The following is an 18,543-nucleotide window of genomic DNA, read 5'->3' as shown; positions in this document are numbered from 1 at the left end:
GACCTCTGAAGCAACGCAAAGAACAGAAGTATTTATAGAAACCACATAAACCTCCAAGGACAGAGGGGAATTTTAAGGGCCTATTTTTTCTCATAAAGTATTCCCTGCTCTTGTTGTCCAATGTTACAATGAAAAAAAAAAAAAAATAGCATGTGTAAGCTGTTCTCTCCCCCTCACGAGAAAATACGTAGCTTTTGTTTTGAGTTACTGGAGAGAAGTATTATCAGCAGATAGTATCCTTCCAGGAGGAACAAGCTGCCCAAACAATACCACTGCAAGTGGAGATACACCTGCTGACTTCACTGGAACTCCACAGAAAAAAAAAAAAAAAAAAAAAAAAACAACAACAACAAAACAGAAACAGCTTCACTCCTTGTGGGCCCACACTGCTAGAACGATAGGAATTCCTACAGCAGAAACACCTGGCAAGCCTTAGCCAAAGAACAGATAAAGTAGCCTCCTCCCTAAAGGCTTATACTGATACAGCAAACCACCAAAGATGACATTGGAGGATAAAATCTCGTCTTCAAAAATGAAAGAAGCAGCAGGAACCACGTAAAAAGGGATAGATATGGCATTAAAAAAAAAAAAAAAAAAAAAAAAAAAAACAAGGAGGTAGCCCAAGCAAGTGCTCTGCACACCCCTAAAGAGAGAGAAACCAACTATTAAATTAAAAATGTGATAATAATAATAAATAAAATAAATACTTTTTTAAATATATGCTGCTATTTTGGAAATGTGAACAAAGAAACACTCATGAAGACATTGAGAAAGGAAAGAGCTTTCATCCCTTCAGCTTCTGTGGGCAAGGCTCAGAGAAGGCAGCAGCAGAGTCCCATGCCTCTCCTCCCGTGCAGAAGAGTAGGCAGCAGCTGAGCCAAGCAGCATCAGCTCCGCGCAGCTGCACCAGGTGATGTGGGGCAGCAAGGGCAGGAGCCTGCTGCTGGAGCAGAGGGCAACCAGAAATTACAGCCCATAAGCAACAGCGGGGGAACCAGGGAAGGAATTACAGCTGACCTGACTTGCTCAGAAATACACATCTGTGCCCTTCTTGTACAAACTGGTGTAAAGGTGATCCAGAATACTAAACAAGAAGCAGTTATTTTAAGGAAGTCAGAACAATGGGAAAGGTTGCACCTGAAATGATAAATTATCTCAGATGGATTTTCTCTGTCCTTTTCCTGTTCTTGTTCTGTTTGTCTGCTCCTGCCTTAGCTAACCCTGTACGTGTATTTGTGCTACAGTCCCTTCATGAACAGAGTTCCTAGCTTACTTGAGATGCCCATCTGTGTTCACTATTAACCAGTTAAGAAGCATAGTAAAGGAAAAAGGAGCATCTAGTCTTATTAAAGGTCAAGGATTTGATTTAAATATACAGGTCTCCAGCAATTTTGCAATAGCAAAATACCAATGTTACGGTAATGCTGGATTTTCAGACTCTCCACAGAATACAGTATTAACATTATCAGCCTTACGTAACTGATGGACAGCAACTTGAGAGACTTGCACACACAGCCTACACAGTGCATTGGCGTTGACTCAGTTAAGTAGCCAGAAGAGCTGGGACTGATACAGGTTGATAACTGTTAACAGTGATTAGATGACCTAAAAAAGGAGACCCAGCAAGGAGTATTTCCCTTTGATATTTTTATTTTAGTATGTTTTTTTACTTTTAATTTACTCTATTTGGGGCTTCTTCATGTAATCACTAATTTATGTATATTCAATCTTGTGTTCCGCAACTAGCAAGCTTTAAGTATAGCAAAGAGAAAAATTATCTTCCGTTGGTTTGCTGTGTGCATGTTATCTCATACTAGTTAAGAATTTTGAGTCAGATTTATCAAAGCTTTTAGGCAATTAAAAATGAAAGCAAATACCTATGAAGGCTTGTAACCAAATTAGCGATAAAACTTCAAGGCACAAACAGATGCCTATTTGCAAATCTAGGTATGACATAGTGAGACTTTGTCACATCTGTTCATTCAATACTGCCCCTTACTAGAGGTCACCAGTGCCAAAATTCTGTCATTACTGTGTGAGCAGTCACAGACAGGTTCAGCACCAAGTGAACTTGGGTTAATTACACAAGATGTCTCAAATCTGCATTAATGTCATCTAGGACCTCACAGCAGTCAACAGAATGCCCAGGTGCCTTAGGTAGGCACACCTTTTATAAAGCTTGCTTTGAATATGGCCTTTCACTGAATTTACTTTAGGGAATTATTCATTTACTTTACTGAAACAAATAGTAAATATTCTGGCAGATGGAAAAAAAAAAAACTAAGAGATGAGAGGTGTGCTACAGATAATCCAGGCAAAAAGAACTACAAAGGAGAAAGGTCTTGCATCACCAGGAGCAAGAAAGGGAAGAATAAAACAAAGGCTATTTTTAATAGGTGGACTTGGAAAGAGTTTGAGAAGATCCCACTGAAAAGTGTTGGAAACAAAGAAAGATAGTTGGCAATCTAGAGGATATCAAATGTTCAGTGGAAAGTGTGCTGCATGTCAATGAATGAAATGAAGCAGGAGAGTTTTGCAAGGCAAAGTGATAAAAAGGATTGCCTTCACCTGCTTTGTAAGGTAGATGCTCAGTTCACAGTTGCATGCAACATCTCCAGGCATCTGGGAACTGGTCAGCAGAAATTTACTGCTTAAGTTGAAAAATAGGAGGAATCAAATGGGATGTCTGAGTGAAACTGAATGGAAAGTACAGAATAGTTCTGAGGTCTTCCTTGCTATGATTCCATCATAACTTTTCAGTAGTTCATTTTAATTCTTTAGAAAGAAAGTGAGAGGCTGTGGTTACTTTGTTCAAAATGTGGTTATAGAGAACCACTGAAGGACAGATTAAAGTTTCTCAAAATAAGAACTATAGCAATTGCATGTAGCTCATACCATGATGGGCAATCAGCACAACCTAAGAAAATAGAGGTTATTGTTTTTCTAACGCTTTGTGGCTTTTAACTCCTTTTTTTTACAAAGAATTGGCAAACTGTTTTTTTGATAGCATTGGCTGAAGTCAAGGTACATTCATGTACATGAGGAACATTCATGAAACAAAAACCAACTTTTAGGAATTCCTCAAGAAGCAGTTTGGCTGCAAAACTAATATGCTGATTTTTGGAGAAGAAAAAAGAAAGAAAAAAAAACATTCTGGAACTGGCAGCACTGCTGAAATAAGACACGCAGATTGAAATTGCCACAGAGAATCAGAAGGATAATGGTGTTCTCCATAATAACATGAGATTGCTACTTTTAAATGGCAAAAAGGGCAAGACTGCCCACATAGTGTAGAATAAACAGCTGTAGAATAAACAAAAAAAAGCTAATGTTCTGGGTTAGATATGCTCCTAACAGAGCACATTGTTTTATCACATTTCCTGTATTTTTGATCTCTTCTTTAGGAGTATTCATGAAGCCACTATAATTTTGATAACCGTGCATGGAAGAGATAATGGTAAGGTAGAAGTCACTTGAATACAAAAGCTGGTTGACTGTGGAAAATGAACTGCCAAGTTGTTGGTATGGGCATACAACTGGAGAAAGAGAGATAACAGAATAAAAGGAAGAAGGCAAACCAGATTTGACAAAGCATCTGCAAGTGTATCCCACTGAACTACATCAGAGGCTAAGAAAATAACTAGTCCATGGTGCAATAAGTGTGTAGACAAATAAAGCATGGAGTGAAGTTGTCTTAGCTAACTATTATCTAAAGAGGTTTTTTTCAAGCATCCATTTTGAGCAACTCTACAACAAAAACAAGAAAATTGTTCCCTTCAGCTATATATTACTTCCACCAGGACCATAGCAACAAGAAAATGTCTCTCGATATTTATAAAAGACTATAACGGAACAGATGCCAGCAGAGAAGAAAAACCTCTCATCATCTCAGACTGAAAATGCAACATAGGGATTCTACCCTTAATCGAGCTGCATTATTAAGCATGGAATTATACATCAAGGAAGACCAAAAGTATAAATTAATGCCAAAAGGACTAGGTAATACATTCAGTGCAAGTCCAACAAGGGTTGTTTAACAAAATAGTTCAGATGCAACCTCCAGCTTAAGATGTCTACAAGCTGTGGAATATCATAAGGTAAAAAAAGCATATTACAGAAGGATTACTTTATATACAGTATTTTTGCTATATTCCTTTTCTAAGTATTTTCTCCTGACCATCATCGGGAATAGAATACTAAGTGAGAGAAGTATGGTATTTCTTACATATATTCAATACAAAAATGGTTCTTGTGATGTAGGAAAATATTTCTGAATAATTTTAAAGTTAAAAAAAAATGTATCTGTAGAATCAGTAGTTTTCTTCCTTTATTTATTAAGAAGAAATCTTTCATAAAACCTTTGCAAAATGCCATTTGCTTCAATTAACAAGAGATGGAGTCATTGGCACTGTATACACATGGTACAAAAAATAAATATATTAAGAGTACCTAGCAAAGAGCCAAGAACATATTCCTCACATCCTTCAACTTGACCTGGATAATATGTTATATAGTAACAAAGCTACAACAGGTATGTAAGATACCTGAGAAAATCAACAAATTCAACCTTAATTTTCACAGCATCTAGTTTCAAAATTTCCATCTGTATAAAATTAATAATCTCTAAAAGTCAGTATGAAAGAGAATTGAATATTATTAAATACATGACGTGACAGTGTTGGAGTACGCACAGTATTATCTGATTCAAAATTAGCCTGTTCAGAACCTCTGCACTTCAGGGACTTGCTACGTTACTTGAAATCCTTGCTGAATTCAGAAGGGTCTTTTGTTAACGTATTGTGCATTTTAACCTTAATTCCAGCAAGATGAAATCCAGCTTTTAGCTTATAAACATCTTAAAAGATGATTGGAGTATTCAACTGATGGTAAAAACTGGCAGCACATTTAAAACTTAGTTCAACAGTCTAGCATGCAACAAGATTAATGAGAAGAGCAAACCTCTGCTGACAGTCAGATGTTTAGTATCACTTAACTGTGTTTAATATCACTGGAACAGGCAAGTTCAACCAAAGTGTAAAGGTAAAGTTTAGGGAAGTTTAAAGTTGTGCTGGCAAAATATCCCTCTGTCAAGTTTTTCATATCAACCCATGATTTGGTATAAAAGTCCTTGAATATATTTTCCAAACAAAATATAAGAGAAATATATTAATTCAAATCAAAGCCATAATAAACATAATGAGTTTAAAAATAAACTGTTTCTTTCTTAAATATTGGACTTCTTTAGAATGACAGATTCTAAAAGCATAAATTAATTATCTACTTTATTAATTCATATTTTATTGACCTTTGAGTAATTGGATATTAAACAACTGTAGAAAGACTGCCTGATAGTGGGGACCAGCAAAGCTACTCACATTTACAGGTTGAAACCTGAGGCCAGAGGAGTGACTGAACTATGCTGAATTGCAAAGGCATTACTGGTGGACCAGTACATTAGCCACAAGTATATCACAGAATCACAGAATTTCTAGGTTGGAAGAGACCTCAAGATCATCGAGTCCAACCTCTGACCTAATGCTAACAGTCCCCACTAAACCATATCCCTAAGCTCTACATCTAAACGTCTTTTGAAGACTTCCAGGGATGGTGACTCCACCACTTCCCTGGGCAGCCTGTTCCAATGTCTAACCCTTTCGGTAAAGAAGTTCTTCCTAACATCCAACCTAAAACTCCCCTGGCGCAACTTTAGCCCATTCCCCCTCATCCTGTCACCAGGCACGTGGGAGAACAGGCCAACCCCCACCTCACTACAACCTCCTTTAAGGTATCTGTAGAGAGCAATAAGGTCGCCCCTGAGCCTCCTTTTCTCCAGGCTGAACAAGCCCAGCTCCCTCAGCCGCTCCCCCTACAGATGTAAAATCAAAAGAGCTTTTTATATATGTAGGAATAGCTGTAGCTACTACACCACTGTTTTCATTTAAATGTTTTTGCAGCTGGCGTTATCCAACAACCACAGGTAGGACTGCAGGTGGGGTGGGAACTGAGAGCCACCACTGCAGCTCTTGCCTTATCTGCTGCCTTCGTATAGCTACAAAAGCCCATGACTGAACTTTGATATGGCTGGTGAAGTTGTACTTGTGATAGAGACTCACAAAAAGGACTATAAAAGAAGAGTTAAGCCCTATAAAACTGAGCTCATCAGGATCCTTTTTGGGCTGCCTTATTTTGCTTCCTTTTGCTTGTTTATTTATCACTAGAATTTAAGTTGCCACTTCCTTGAATGTGCTTCCTGCTGGCATTAATCTCCATCAGTGTTATTTCAGAGCATTTTTACCACATGTAAACAGTTGTGAACCTCTTACCAATAAGAAAGAAAAAAAAAAAAAAAAAGAAAAGCCTGGAGGTTAATTCAAATGGAACTTGTGTCAAGCTGTGGCAGTGAACTCCTTCTGCTGCTGCATTCAAAAATGTATAAAAATCTTTAATAAAACAGTGAGGCAGTTGTCCTTGAATTAGAACACAGACTGAGCATAAACCAAACATGGATTTATCAGTTTACAGATGGGAAAAGTGCTGAAAAATTTCTGCTTGACCTGACAGCTACCTTACCAGGTTAGGTCCTCAAAGTCTACTTGCCACAAAATAAATAAATAAATAAATAAATAAATAAAATAAAAAGTACAAATTTCATATTATAAGCAAGCAAATGCAAAATACAGGAAGCATTTAGGAAGCCTCAGGTGAACTCTGCTATCCAGTTTTAGGCACCAAACTATTATTTTGTGTGTGCAAATTTCCGTAAGTCCAGATATGGACAAGAATAAGGAATTGCATGAGTATAGATGAATGTTAGTAAAGAATAAAGTTAGCAAAAAGAAATTATACAATAACTGTAATGAGTAGTTTGGCAAGATATAATACTTTATATATATATTGGATGTGATCTCTAAAAAACAAACCAAAAATAATCAATGTTTATCGATATTTACTTGGGTGCCAGAAACAGTAATCAGATTAATTTGTAGCAAGCACAGTTTATGCTAGAAGTAAAGAAGCATTCCCCAGCTGTGAAAAACACTGGAGCTGAATACCCAGGCTGACAATGGAACCTTTATCTCTAAAGCTTGAGAACAGACAAAAATGTGAAATCAGAAATGTAGATGGTCTCTTGTATCTTCCTTATTTCCATTTTTTAAAAAACGTGTTTCAGTTAGCTTGGGTTGAGATATTCAAAAATACCCTATAAAAACAGAAGAGAGTGGAGGATCCCACAGAGAAGCAACAGGAAAGCACATTATAAGCACACGAATGCTCAGCTACTTGCAGGAGAATTCTTATGACTGGTAAAATCAAATTTTCTGTTCTGTTAATGGAATGCAGTCATTTTCTTATAAAGAGAGAGGGTGTCCTCAAAATATCCATGCTATCAACTCTAGAAACTCTTCAGAAACAAATAGCAGTCTGTACTTCACTCAAAATGAAAATATTTCTGTTTCTGACTATTCAGAAAATATCTATGGATAGCACTGAGTATAAATGCATGCTTTTTGATCTGAAAAGTGTATTGCTTCATCCAGCCAGATGCAGTGCTGCGCATGAATTAGCACACCAATTTGATGAATTCCACATCACTTTCAAGAGCAATAGTATTGTTGAAGTGTATCTTTACAAAAGACTTTTTTTTATTTTAAAGCTTAGAGTAATATATAATTGTAAGAAAGAACCCAACTTGTTTCTGAATTGTTCATGTTTAATTGTTCTTTAAAAAATAATTTTAAAAAGCCTTGTCCCTGATTTCCAGCTGCTTTAGCTCCAGCTTCCAATAAGAGCATCCTTTTTCTATTTTCCTTCTTTGCCTTACACATCCTCACTGCTAACTCTTGTTCATACCTACAGATCATTTTCCAATCGTGTTTCATAAATCAAAAAAAAAAAAAAAAAAGAGAAAAGGAGTTCTTAAATCCCTCACAAAATGGTGCATTTGTCACTCTTACATGATCAAAACAATTCCCAGTGTTTGTTAAAGTATCTCCATTGTGAAATCAGCCTGAGTGCCCCAGATGAGCTCTCAAACTGTTCTGTTTTCTGTGCTGCCACAGCTGTTTTCTGGGAAGTAACTTAAATGGTCATCAGAAAGAAAACATTCATGCAAAAAAGGGGAAGGGGTGTTGGATTTTATACCTATTGGTTAGCAAAAGTATCATCTGTTTGATAGCTTCCAATACTGATGGGCTCATCCATCAGATTATGTATGTGACTTTTACTAAAAGATAAGTAAAAGCTGGACAATAAGCCTTTTCTCATTTAAAATCAATAGCCTGAGTGGACATGTAATAAAATAAAATAAAATAAAATAAAATAAAATAAAATAAAATAAAACAAAACAAAACAAAACAAAACAAAACAGCAAAACTTTGGTAAGGCCATACTGATTTTAACAAATGTGTAAACTGAGGTGTTCTGCTTTGGGATTTTGCTTGAGAAAATGACCAGACAGTTCCTCTGTGTGGATAAGGCCTGATTCAGCTCCCACTGAGGTCTCCCTGCCTGGAGAACTTTTCTTTGTGTGGCTGCTGCCTGTGTCAGCACCGATGCAAATGATGAAATGGAGCTGCAAAGCCAGAGGCCACCCAGTGGCACAGACCTTTGCATGGGCTGGGGCAGGAATTTTACACAACAGGAAATATCTCCTGTGATCCTATTTTTAAGTAAAGATATTACATTTTGACACACAAAAACAGAAAGAATGTACACCGGTTATTATTCTTACACTTTTAATAAAAACGTTATTTGAGCTGTAACTCTAAAATTGTTGCAAACATTTACACTAAATCATGACTCAAGTGGGACCTGAAGAACATGCCAGAATATTACTGTGACCACTCAAATGCTGGATACAGCCTTAATAATATCTTCCTTCCATTCAATAAAACAGCCCCTTTTCTGCAATATCAGGGCTATCAAGGCCTTTGATTTGATTATTGCGGGCCAATATCCTATCTGCAGAAACCGCCAATGTTACATAGCTAGGGAACAAATTAACTAAGCATAAAATGAGCCTGCTCCAGCACCTTCCCAAACAAGGGACTTTTTGAGCCAGGGATTGCATTTGATAGCGCATCTCCTGGCCATGGCTAGATTCATTCAATATGAATTCCCTTAAAGCTCTCTTGAAATCATTTATTCATTATTTTCTACAACATCCTGGGGCAATTTTGCTGTACACTTCAGTAACACATTACAGAAAATACATTGTCATGTATATGTTTTAAGTGTAACACATGCTATGCATGCTATCCCTAAATTTTTCCATTAGAAGAACATTAGATAATTATTTCCTGTTCATGTTCTACATCCCACTCACAGTTTCATGCTATCCACACAAAAATTAATATATGAGAACGATGCAGATTTACAGAATAGCATATCATTGTTGGGTTGCTGTCAGTTCTCCTCCTAAGAATTACAAATATTTCCCATGCCTTTTCACAGTTGCTGAGCCCTTAGTTGACATTTGTCAGACCACACCTGGAGAATCATGTCCAAGTTTGGGTTCTTTGGAATAAGAAAGACATTGACATACTGACATAAGTCCAGCAAAGGACCACCAGGGCTCTGGAGCACATGATGGATGAGCAGAGGCCAAGAGAACTCAGCCTCCAACCTGAGAGCTCAGCCTGGAGAAGTCTTAAGGGAGACCTTATTGCTGCTTACAGCTACCCAGCCAAAGGAAACAGAGATGGAGCTAGACTCATCTCCGAGGTGCACATCGACAGAATGGAGGCAAAAAGAAACAAAGAATCATGGTGTTAGGGGGAAAATGAGAAATTCCAATATTTTTAAAAGAATTTTTACCATGAGGGTGCTTGAAAGCTGGAAGTGGGGCTGTGGAAGCTCCGTCCTAGGAGGTTCCAGGCTGGTCTAGACAAGACCCTGAGTACCTTGATCTAGGCTTTGACTGCTTGACTTGCAGAGGTCCCTATCAACTAAAACCGGGGTTCTGGGAGTCTAAGATGGAGCAAAGGAGTGCCACCGTGGATAAAGCTGCATTGGCAAAGCTGTGCTCTGCACTGCTGCAAGCTGGCACTTTGTATTTCCAATTACTTAAAAGTTATTTTAAAGTACTTGAAATCTGCACACTTCACATTTCTCTTCAATAGCAGGATATAGACTATATAATTTACCTGCAGGATTCATTGCTGCAGGATGCCATTGATTCAATTATAACATTAAGGTATAAATAATAATGACAGCTGCTATTAATGTAACATCAGATAAAAATAAAAAGGCTAGCAATTTTCAGGCTTCAGACCATAAGCATATCACCGGGTGGAACAAAGGCAGAGTTATCTTGTTACAACAACACAAAATCCTGACCAGGCATATCTAATACACAATTCTTTCAGAGACAGAAAATTGAATTATTTAAGCATTTTCCTATGTCTTATATACTGTTTTCAGTACTAAATATTTGAAGAAGCATTTTGTATATTGATTTCTGAAGATAAGTACAAGACAATCCTCACATCAGTAATTATTTCTCTGCTTTTCCTTTCACTTATTCCTTCAAAATATAAAAGTACAATTATGACAGCATGCAAAAGACAGATAAAATATTGAATGTCTTGCTTGCTACTTACAAATTACTGTTCAAATATATGCATCTATGAAATCCATGTTTTTGTATGCAAAAGCACTACAAAATACATTTAAAATGTAATGTTCAATAACCCAAAATATAATGGTCTATTCAGTTCAAACAAAGGCTAAAACATTAAAAGGCCAAAGCCTGGAAAAATTATCTGCTTTGTTTTAAAAACACATTTAAAATGAAGAGACCTTAGCAAATTTAATCTGCTATAGCTGACATCATTCCTGGGCATTGATTCAAATTCCAAATTTAATTTCAGTGAAGCCTTAGTAAAAGTAATGCCTTCTGCAGATTCAGAGCCATCTGACTGACATTATCTACTGATGACAATAAAAAGTAACTTAACCAAATACGGTTTCTGTAAACAGTTCTTAACATTAAGGATAGATGAAATGTATGTTAAACTGGCTTGGTACAAGATTCTAGGTTGCTATATGATGCTTACTATTGTCATGGTTTATGCTCTTATGCACTTCAAAGAAGCATCAGTGCAGATATGAGTTCTTCTGAATTCACTTTTTTCTTTTAGATAGACATACGCTTTGTGTCACAATTTGATGACTTTTGATATATTGATATGGTGAAAATGTACTTCCTACTATACAGAAAGGTATGGCTCGATGAGCAAAGCACAGAATAGAGCACGGGAAAATCCAGGCTGGGGAGAACCTCTGGCTCAGACAATTTATCTGCTCAGACAATTTATCTGAAAGTACACTTGGCAGAGCACTCTACAATCTCACAAAAGACCACATTGGAATTTGCTGGGGACTGACAGAGCTCCAAGTGTATATATTTGCTTATGCAAAAAATATTGCTTGCATAAAAAAAAAAAAAAAAAAAAAAAAAAAACAACCACAGGCTGTTTTTTATCCAAATCAATTGAATGGTAACTTATATAATAGTTCATTAATCCTTACTCATGCATATTTGTACAGGTCCTAGGATTTCTATTTCTAAACATATCTGAGCATGCTTTTCAGTTACATTGAAACATCCATATAATAAACCCATAAAGGTGCCATCGGATATAAAAACCCTTCATTCCTTTAGTTCCTCAACTCCGTCCCTCATAGGAGCAAGTGTTAAACAAATACGAACAGCCCAAAGAAAAACTTAAAGAGAGAATCACAATCCAGGAGCTTTATCTGGAAATGTTTTCCTATGCATTAGACCAGAAGTCTAGAGACAATGCAAAAATGTTTTTCTATTTCACTCAGAACGTCAGGTTATGCAGGATGGACATGGCCTTCAAGGCTGATCGCTGAAAAAAGGCAGTGCTCTTCAGAGAAAAATCTACTTTTGTGTGTTCCTGTAATTTTACTTTCCTAATCAATAAAGATCTTCAAATTAAATTTCTATTTGTAAGAACATCACAGTTGACTATACATTACCAAATGGTATTTTAGAAAAAAAAAAAAGTGAAAGATGCAATAATAGATACACTCCTTTTGTTGATTGTGGATATGCCTGAAAACTTTTGTGCTAACAAAGTCATTGAACTTAGTTAAAATGAGTACTGGGAAGGCAAACATGGTTGTTCCTTGTTTTAACAGAATAAGTGTCATCTCTCAACACAGCTTCACACAATTACTAGCAGATAAAAACAATTCTTCCCACATTACAACTACTTCCTAAACTAGCTGGAACTTTTATTTTGATAAAAAATTTATTCCCCATTACCCATCTTCAGTCTCTGTTCATAACTTCCTAATAAAGAAAAGGGTAGAAATTTTCTTTAGCTATGACCCTTGCCAACAGCAGTAATGACATGGGTTTGTTTGTTTGTTTTTAAAAAAAGAAGCAGAAGAAACAGCAGAAGACAGGACATAGATGTTTAGATTTCCTCAGGAGAAGGTTAGAAAGCTCCTGATGATAGCTCAGGTTCAGCTACAAAAGCAAGCCTGATCTGTTTGTTCTGAACCATTTAAACTGGACTATAGTCTTTGCTGAAAGCAAATAAAGCCCAGAAAGTCCAAATTATTTTTTCAGATAACAAAGCTCAACTGCATCATGTATAGAAACAACTGATCTGCTTTAAAAGCTGCAGACTGGAAGTTGTAAGGATGTTAAAAGACAATAACACCCACCTTGTACAAGTTTGCCAAATACGGTTTTCTTGGCAGAAGGAAGCGTGCGAGGCAGTGTTTTGTTACTTAATGAAATCCAGGGGCAGAGCCAAAGGGCCCTGATAGTAAGCCATAAATGGGCACGTTCACCAGGGCCATTGCAGTTCATTTTACCCCCACCCGTAATTCAGAGCCTGCATGTACACTGCTAAGGCACAGCAGGCACAAAGGACGTGAAGTTAGTAAAGTACATCCTTTTAAGCCCTTTTCTAATGCACTTTCATATCAGTCATTGTAGGGCAAAGTTTATTATTTTAATCTGTACCTTTATGAATCTGAGATATTCGGTATCCAACAAAGCTCGGGCAAATGTAAAAGATTATAGTATGTGATAAAAGGGCTGTATCCCTGGCACAAAATGATGCAGAAGAGCAGAAATGATGGCCAGCTTTTACTGTGTAGCCCTACACAGTAAATTAACACCAGACCAAGGCACCAAGAGCTGCACAAACAAACTTACGCTTGGCACTGATGTAAGTTTTCAATAAATGTGGCCTTTTTAAGTAAAAAAAAAAAAAAAAAAAGTACTTTGTTCTGTTGAATTGTTTTAGTTCAGAATTTCTGATTATTCTTATTCTCCACATGCTTTTAATAGCTAGTATCTTGTGGATTAAACAAAATATTTTCTCTGAAATTTTTTAAATTATACAATATTGCAAGCTTTTCATAATCTATCCATATTTTCTGAAGTAGTTTTTTTTTTCAATTTGTGTAAAATTTCAGCCATATGGATGAAGACAGCAGCTTAAGAAAGATGTTTTGCAATGCAACAAAAGCAATGGGAAAAAAAAGCTCTGCAAGGTTTACGTTCAACAGACTCGCTGCAGATTCAGTGTAAGTACAAATAAACGTAATCCAAAGTCAGTACAAATCCATGACATCCCAAAGGATGCCACAAAATATTTGTAGGCATGCTGAGGAGCTCAAATTGAAAAGAAACAACAGAAAAATAAATTGTCAATGGCAAAGAAAACAAACAACAGGAGACAAAACCAAAATACTCATCACTCTGATCACAGTAATGCAGAGATAATTTTTGCCCATAATCTGTTCTCTGCCAGCCAGTATATAAATTGCCTTCAAAATCCTAGAAATAACATGGATTTTAAGTCAAAAAAGAATTCCCCAATGAAGAATTTATGGTCTTTAAATAGTTTCTAACCAGACTTGGCATTTTCTTTAAAAGCTAAGAATATGCATCAAGAATAATAATGATGAACTTACAAGACTGACAGTCAATTTTGAGGAATTAAATCTTTGCATTTTATCCTCCTATTCCTTTCATTTTCATCATTCTCATATATGTACATTTAGTGCTTAATTATATAGAAAACACAGTTGTTTGGTCCCAAGCCAAGAATCCATTTGCTGAACAAAAGCGTAAACAGGAGAAAAAAAATTGAAAAACAATATTTTGGATTTTTAATTAACTGATAAACAAAATTTGCATTAATTACACACTGAATTTCAGAAAAGCAAAGAATGAAAGCTGTAACTATGGGCCTACTTCATCAAAATATTTAAGTTAATGATTTGAAATCCCTGAACATCCATGTGAAGGCACTAAAGCAGGCATGCTGATAGCATGAACTGCAGGCCCGTAACCCACCAGCACAGCACTGCCTGAAGTGGCTGTTTCAAGGTTGTCACCAAGAGAGCAAGAAGCAGGCACAACGGTGGCAGTTGCGCAGTAGCACCACAGGCAGGGCACATCATGCCAGGTGAGCTGGCCTGCCCACAGCACCCTGATGCTATGTGCAAACAGCATCCCATGTTTCTGCTAGTTTTTCTGAAGCCATAAAGCATCTCTGTGCTAGGAGTTGCAGCAGCTGGCCTCAACAGACAGCATAAAAAGGAAGAAGAAGAAAAAAGAAAAATCATCCCAGTAGCATTTTAGTGACTGCTCCTTGCAATATCGTAGTAACAATGTTTCTGTCATCAATATTAATCATCTAACTGATTTGTTGTAAAATTAGAAAATAGGAATTCTTTGGAGTTAGTTGGTCCAATTTTGGAAATGCCCTTTAAATATATTTCAATATTTACGTTGAAACAAGTCAGCCCCTTCATGTGCCACTTTATGAACATGTTTCTCCTGTGGCTATTCAAGGCTAGCTGCAAGGGTCTTGCAGGAACACTGGTATGGGTGCAGAATTGCACAGTGTGCTTGCATGGGACTGGTTTCTCTGTGATGTACCAGTACCCAAAATCATTACAATTGGGACCTATAAATCTGCTTTTTGTTGATGGTTTTCTATTTAAAAATAAATAAATAAATAAATAAATAAATAAATAAATAAATAAATAAAAGACCACCTTGTTGTCACAAGGCATTTAAAACTGGGAAGGAACAGAGACATGAGAAGAATCCTCAAAAGAAAAGACATCAAATTAAATGTGTTATGGGACACTCTATCCATGTTTATTTTAACTACAGAGTTGCCATCCTTTCCTTCTTCCTCAGCTGCAGTCTCATTTACATGAATGAATAGTCTTCATGTTTTCCAAATACTAATACTGCAATACAAAAGTGCCATAAACTTGGCCTTTACAACAGCAAATGCATCATATTCAAAATGTTCTTCGATGTAGTATCTCCCTTATTTAGGCTTCAGTGCAGACCACAGATGGAGATAACATTTGCTCACACTATTACAGAGCAGAATATTTAATAGTCAATGTGTCAGAGCACTGTTCACTTCGCCTTAAAATTAGTAGATTTTAAAAGAAGTTTCAGTGGTTAAACCTAAAAGAAGTTCCTTCTTTCCCTTTAAATGCAGCATGGACATCCAATAAAACTACAGATCAAAATCCTAAAAGACTTCACAGCAGTTACAACTAAATTTATAAGCGTAATCACCTGTATGAGCACCCTAAAACTGTTACCTGCTTACAGCCACATTACAAATACAGTGCTGAGATTTAATGAGAATAAAAAGTTAATACTTGTTTTATGAGTGCAAAGTGAACAAACAGGTGCACCTACCGAGTGATGACACAGTACTGAGAAGTGGCAGTGAAGTAAAATCAACGAAGTGCTATTCGCTTTGTGCACAGTACATAAAAATATGACTTGAACTGTCACTTGCCCTGCACCCCTTTCAACATTAAATCATCAAGGCAAAGATAAAATGAACCTCTCTTCCAAACAAGTCATTAGATATTTTTTTCTACGAGTAAAAGTACTTAGACAACATTTAAATATTGTGCAAGAAAAAACAATCTGACAAAAGAAAATAAATCCTAGTATCATAAACAGCTGCACACAGCAAAATCGAGCAAGTAAGCACAAATAATAAAATACGATGTCGGAGATGCACGTCAGTATATTCCACATTCCCTTTCCTAACTACTTGCAGGACACTCCCTGTGACAGAAATGGCGACTGTTGCATTTTCAAGGATATTTACATGGCACAGAAGTGGTGTTTTGAGGCTTGATTACACATTAGTTTTTGTATAAACAGATGTTTATTTGAATTGGTGCAAGATGTAGCCTTCTGTAAAGGCCTCTGTTAAAAAAAAAAAAAAAAATGCTTACACTCATTCAGGTCATCCCAAAGAGCATACCTGTAATCAGTAAGTGTTTCATTTGCATATTTTTCCTATATTGTGCACAAAGGCATGTTCTGCTTGAGTCCATTCTTTTAAAGTCCATTTTCTATTGTGATTCATAATATAGAATTATGTTATTATTTTCAGTTGGTTTATTCAAGCCACTCATACATCTCGAACAATTCATTCTGGTGCACAGAAACTTGGGCATGAGGAAACCTATGGGGTTGTAAGCCCATGAGGAAAACTTAAAAGAAATACACGGGATGCCTTCTGTATCCACTCATACTTGAGAAAACATGGAAGATTATTCCTCTATTTGTAATAACTTTCTAATATTACTCAATCAAATGATGTTTTAAGTAAACTGTGATTTCATAACTGACCAGTTTGTCTCTCCATAGACACTAAGCATGCAAACAAAATTCCAAGATTAACATCTTTTTATTTCCTATATTTATTTTCTTGTATTTTCCTGCCCTTGATAAAAAGAGGTTTTGAAGGAATTGCACTTTTCCATTTCCAAATTACATCTCAGATTTATTAACAGATTTACTAAAGGCAGCTAAATAAAACATGTCAGTTAATACAGCTTATTTTGGATTATGTGAATACAAAAGGAAATATATTCAACATTCAAGGAAGTACAGTTTTCCTTTCCTCTTAGAGCAGTACTATCAATAAAAGCAAATAAGAGCAACATTCTTATTAAAAAAAGAAAAAAAAAAAAAAAAGTGCACCTTTCTTGAAGTATGGCTTTTGCAGATGAATATTTTCAGTATGTTTTACCAGTATCCAGTATCACACATTTTGACAACAATAAACTACTGTAATTCAGCTAGCTAGACAGATAGATAGATAGAGACACACACTGAGGAACTTCTGAGAAAAATTACTTAATAGAAATGACATCCTAAGAATATGTTCTGCTGTATTATTTTTTTAATAAAACTTCTCTAAAGTCACTGATCCAGAGAACTGAACTGGAAAATTTGAATTGCTGTGCTTCATTTTTGAAAGGACTTATGTAATTCACACATGCAGGGGAAAAAAAAAAAATCAGTATGTTGGTCATTTTACCTGGTAGATTTTTTTATCTGCATTGTTGTCATTTATTCTTTTATATACTTAGGATGTAAACTTTTCCTAGAACCTAAGCAATATTCTGGTCTCTGTCCATTGTTACAGAAGCACTATTTAGCAGGAGGATTTTTAAGAGGCTCCTCAAATACTTCATCATTTTCATTTGCACATGTTATCAGTGATGCTATCTTCTCAATGAAATTGGTTTAATCATGGGCATGCTGGAAAAATCTGCTGTTGTAAGTGCACTAGCCTGAGAATCCAGAGAGGGATGGTCTGTTTTTGTTTGTTTGGTTGGTTTTTTGCAGGTTGCCCCTCTGAGCTCACCTAACTCACTTACACTCCCCATGCCTCTCTCTGCCCATTACTAAATGGAAGTGAAACGTGTTCCATCATAGGTTTGCTGGTGTATTATCTGTTATCTTCAACCTTTCCTTGACAAGTTTATGAAAGAGGGAGAGGGGACATCTGGATGCCAAAATGAAAAGGGCATTTTTACAGCAACCTGGCATGTATTACATTTGGTGATTTCTTTTCTCTTAATTCTCAAATTAAGAGAATGTGAGAAATCTAAGGAGTCGCTGCATTAGAATTGTTCACCAAGCTTTTCCACGTTCCTGCCTCACCCGCTGGAATCAGTAGTCTGTGCCCCTCCAGGAGGATCCCACTGCAGAACAAACCCAGTATCATCTGGAAGGCCCAGACACCTCTGCAGACATCGGACTTTCCAGATTGCATACAGCATAGCTTCTGCCAAAGATCTGGAAACACTCCTGCAAGCTCTTATCAGATCTGGAACTATATGGAAATAAAATGCGTTTCTCACAGAAGAGCTGTGCTGTACCATCCACTAGGAGCACTTTGCTGCTCAAACCTAGGTAAAGCACAGTACAGCCCTTCACACATGGTTTTGCAGGTGATGCTGTATCGTTTTGTACTGCCTCTACGTGAATTTCCAAACCCAGTTGCCTATAAATTATAGAGTAATACTTAACCACTAAAATATTTAATTTGTGTAAAGAATTCTTTTGACACATAGTGAAGAGGTACAAATTCAGCTAGAACTATTACAATATGCTCAGATTCCTCACTGAGCTCAGTTTCAAGCAAATAAACATATGTATTCCATCAATCCAGTGATAATACCAGTTTTATATTGCAGTTT

At 36.5% G+C, this 18,543-nt stretch overlaps 1 protein-coding gene and 1 long non-coding RNA gene across 7 annotated transcripts in view; one reads left to right on the top strand and one right to left on the bottom strand.

The window, feature by feature from the left end:
- Positions 1 to 18,543, bottom strand: part of PDE1A (phosphodiesterase 1A) — a 253,162-nt gene that overhangs the window by 159,236 nt on the left and 75,383 nt on the right. The gene's annotated exons all lie outside the window — the stretch shown is intronic.
- LOC311438821 lies at positions 12,901 to 17,728 on the top strand. The gene is made up of 3 exons (XR_014694336.1): positions 12,901 to 12,919; positions 13,465 to 13,575; positions 17,687 to 17,728. It is a non-coding gene; the product is annotated as an uncharacterized lncRNA (long non-coding RNA).

Source organism: Aythya ferina, assembly GCF_964211825.1.
Source record: "Aythya ferina genome assembly, chromosome: 6".
Lineage (NCBI taxonomy): Eukaryota > Metazoa > Chordata > Aves > Anseriformes > Anatidae > Aythya > Aythya ferina.
The sequence above is the reverse complement of the archived record's forward strand: the minus strand, read 5'-3'. Positions and strand labels throughout refer to the sequence as shown.